Genomic DNA, 4689 nt, shown 5'->3' with positions numbered 1-4689 from the left:
TTTAAGTAAAAAAAATTTAAAAACTGGAATAACAGTCAATATAACAATTAATCAGATTATTTTAAACATGAACATTGACAACTAAGGTTTAGGTTAATAATAATAATGCTTTCTACCGGAGGAATAAGGCTTCAAATTTGGTGGGTGGAAAATAGTCGATTACATCGACCCCAGTGTTTCATTGATACTTAATTTATCGACCCCGAAAGGATGAAAGGCAAATTCGACCTCGGAGGAATTTGAACTCAGAACATAAAGACAGACGAAATACCGCTAAAAATTTCGCCCGGTGTGCTAACGATTCTGCCAGCTCACCAACTTAATGGTAGCAGTAATAATAACAGCAATAATAATAGTCATTATTATTTTGATTATTATTACTACAGTCATTATTATCATTATTAGTTATATCATTGTTGTGCTACCGACTCCTGAGCTTTTCGATTGTGACATTCTTTGTAAAATACATTAGTTAATTACTCGTTGAGAATTAACTTTTGATAATAGCATTCTAGTTTACTATAGTAGAAAAGTATTGTTTTTAGAATCGTGATATGTGAAAGAATCACCATACATATTCATACACACGCATATACAAACATATACATATATGCATGTATTGCAACATAAGTTAAGTACTTGTTGCGCATTAATATATTAGGACCAGTGTACTCGTTTTAGTCGTTAGAGTCGTGATGGTCCAACCACTTATACTCCCACGGTCTACTTTGGTGCCTATCGTATTCAATAAATCTCTTGGAATTTCAAACCAAGCCTTTTATTAAAGGCGAGCCTACGTTTTTCTCTTTCTATCGGCCATCTGCTTCAACTAAAATATATCTCGCTTAACTGACTTCTCCAGTGTGTGTGTGTGTGTGTGTGTGTGTGTGTGTGTGTGTGTGTGTGTGTGTGTGTGTGTGTGTGTGTGTGTGTGTGTGTATTAATGTTTGTTTTCATGTCAAAATTAACTTTAAGCTGAGCGATTATTCAATGACTTTTAGTAGAGTACATGTATATTAACTCTTACAAAGAAAAAGTTAACAGTGCTTCGAAGTTTCTGCTTGCTTGCCTTCATGAGACTGTGATTTACTTTGATTCTTTTCGCTTTCATAAAGTCCTTGACAGGTTGTGCTGATTATGATTGTAGCCTGACAGGTAAAGTAGTTGTGTAGAAAGAGGGTAAATGGAGGTCAAAAAGAAAATGCTTTTAGAGTGTAGATCAATGGAAAGGTATGGTAATGAGTTATAGTTTGGATTGCTGTGAGAATTTTGTTTAAGATACAGTCAGGTTTAGAAGTAAAAGAGATCTTTATGCTTTTATATAGTATTTGATAGATTGTTTTTGATCAGCGGAGTCGTATGGTTGATAATGATATTTGGGTAAGGTGAAGGACGTAGTTATGTAGGAAGGAGTGAATAGAGGAGGGTAGGAGGAAAATATGTATTTATAGGGTGTTAATAGATAAATAGAACGGTATGGTGAAAATATCTATTTTGGTTTGCTATAGGAATTTTGTTGTTGTTTAGGGTTCAGTCATGCGTGGAAGTAAAGGAGTAAACATATGTGTCATACTCAGCTCAAGATGCTTTCTAACCTTTTGTTAATATTCTAACCTTTTGTTAATACAGTGAAAAGTTTGCAATATAAAGGGGAGAAATAATTATTTCCCTGAGTTAAATCAGTGTTCTACTATCGCAGTTGTCTTCCCCTGTTTCTCGAGACTAAAGATTAATCTTGAGTGACTTTATCAATAGAATTTAATCTCAAAAATGTAAGGCACGAAACTAAATGCTGTTATTTAATTTGTAACTTTGTTAGCGCTAACTCTTCCCTTTGCATACTTTACAAATTTGTGGTTATTTACCAGTCATATTACGCAATAAAATACGAATACATTTTTAATTTTATCACATAACATGGCGGTTTATAGGTTTTCTATAACTGCGACTTCGCTTTTCTCTTTTCTTTCAAGAAAGCAAAGTTGATCACATGTTTAGATAATAGTGAAACTGACTGATTTATTACAGCGATGTTTACTTATTAAATGAGGTCAGTAGGCACTGTGACAGCATGTTTATCCTTGCATTGGACAAATAATTCCATTTAATACAGCTCAGTTGAATTATCATCATCATCATCATCATTATCATCATCATCATCATCATCATTATTATTATTATTATTATTATTATTATTATTATTATTATTATTATTATTATTATTATTATTATTATTATTATTTCATGTGCTTACATATAACAATTTGCATTTGTATTACAGGACAATGCTGTACAGTAACTTAGAAGTTGTACAAAGCCCACAAAAGTACTGTAGTGTCTGTCTGTTTGTCAATGCATTGTCCTCAACTCGTACATGATTATAGGCGTTGTTCTTTGTATTGGGCCAAACCTACTTAGCCGTAGACAGGTTCCATTTAAAAATGCATATAACATTTGCCCTAAACGCCGAATGACTTTTAGGCCAGTTCTGTGATACGAGAGAAAAAAGAAATTTCGCTTGGAGAAGACGTTGATATGTCGCATATAACATTCCCAGTTTATCTGACACCAATTTGTAACAGCCAGATAGACTTGGTGAAGATAAATTGAAACGTCTCCAGAGGAATTGACAACAATATTTAGTTCTGTGCCATTACGTTTCTGAGATCAAATTCTATGTGCGAAGTCAATCAAAATCAATCCTTAATCTCGAGGAACAAGGGGAAAATAATCGCAGTAGTAGAACAGTAAAATGATACCGAGTTCGATCCCAGCATAGAACAGTAAAATGATACCGGGTTCGATCCCAGCATTTGCTAAGCACCAAGTGTCGAAGAGCATTCTTTGGTCAAGTCTGCATGCATGATAAAGATAACATCATAAGAGAAAAAAAGGGACTTCTCGCATGGTATTTCCTGATTGATGACTAAGGATATACAGTCAAGAAGTTTCACAACTCTACTGCAACAGGTCATCAGATGAAGGGATAAATGTAACATGTAACATTATTGTGCAATTGAGCTTTTGAAAACCCGAACGAGAACGACTAATTAGAAAATTGCAATTACATTAATAGAATGTGAACATAAGGAAGATATTCCAGAAGATATTTAGCATGTAATAAGTACATTTAGCATGTAATAAGTACATTTTCATTTGCAGTCGAATTTACAAATCACAACATTAGTCATTAGTAGTTTACTCATGGTTTTACATGCAATAAATTTTCATGCAAATTTACCCCAAAAGCATCGAAGTGCCCTTGGCCAAGGTGTTGAGCGATGGCTCTGAACCCGAAATTATGTGGTTGAGAAGCGATTTTCTTAACCACACAGCCATACCTTCTTCTATTATTACAAGGTTTTTCAAGAAGCTTTTACTGATTTCAAGAATAATAGTTGTTTAACACCAAGTTAACCCTGACAGAGAAGTTCCGTGATTAAATGCTGACCATCCCGTCAGATTTCTCTTGTTGACATTTTTATAGATTAAAAAGAGATGAACTGTTACACCATAGTAGTATGGTGCGTGTGCATACATGTAACTGAGTATGTATTCCACTGTGAGTGTATTTGTGTCTATGTATGTAGTTTGAGTGCACACATGCATACACACAGATTAATATATTCAATCTGTACGTCCAATTGACTTGTTAATTTTTCTCGTTATTTTTTGTTCATGGATTTGCTAATACATCTATACACACACACATACACACACACACACGCACGCACATACACATACCATACAGTAGTATATGGAGTTTGGTGTGATTGTAGTATTTTCACGCTTTAAGTATCTTAATGCATGTAAATGAGGAGAGGAATGACATTTTGATGATGATTATGATGATGATGATGATGATGATGATGATGATGATGATGATGATGATGATGATGATGATGATGATGATGATGATGATGATGATGATGACGACGATGACTACGACGACGACGCCGACGATGACGATGACGACTGCGCTACAACAGTTGGCCGTTATATTCAACATTTGGAGAGACTTTGTATGCGAAATGTCCCTCGCTTGTTCCAACAGAATCAGATTCTCATTGCAGTGTTTAATAATAAAGAAGATGTTTGTGATGTTACAATGTAAACAGCAATGTGTCGACCTTGCAGTAATCCTTAAGCGCCAAGGTACAGATAATCATTTAGATATTCTAATATTTTATCACAGTTCATTTATTTCTCTTGCAACAGTTTAGATGTGAAGAAGTGTGACGTAATTCGTTTGATAGACTCACAATCGATGGTCTCGCGTACATCCTTTAGATGAACAAGGATCTAAACTTGTACAAGGTCAACTTTGGCAAATGTCTATTTTCCATTCAATTGAGCTGTAAACTCATGTATCTTTGGCAGTGGGTATCTGTCAGTTATTGTGATTCTGTTTAAGACTCGATAGACTCCCTAATGATACCCAGCCTTTTAGTCTCTTCTTAGCTTCCACATGGAGTGTAGACTATTAGTAATTTAAAGAGTGACGGACTTTAGCTCATCTACATCAAACTCTCGTTTAGGCATGGTTTGATGTTGAAGAGTGAACATTCTTGCTGGATCAAACACAGGCTTCCCTCCACCTCTTTGTATCTCTTGTACCACTTCTTGAAATAAATCTCAATGAAGATTTAGCCTTTTAGCATTTAAATCAGTCATATCAGTTCCAAATAT

This window comes from Octopus bimaculoides, chromosome 2, assembly GCF_001194135.2.
Source record: "Octopus bimaculoides isolate UCB-OBI-ISO-001 chromosome 2, ASM119413v2, whole genome shotgun sequence".
Taxonomy (NCBI): Eukaryota; Metazoa; Mollusca; class Cephalopoda; order Octopoda; family Octopodidae; genus Octopus; species Octopus bimaculoides.
Note: the sequence above shows the minus strand (reverse complement) of the source record.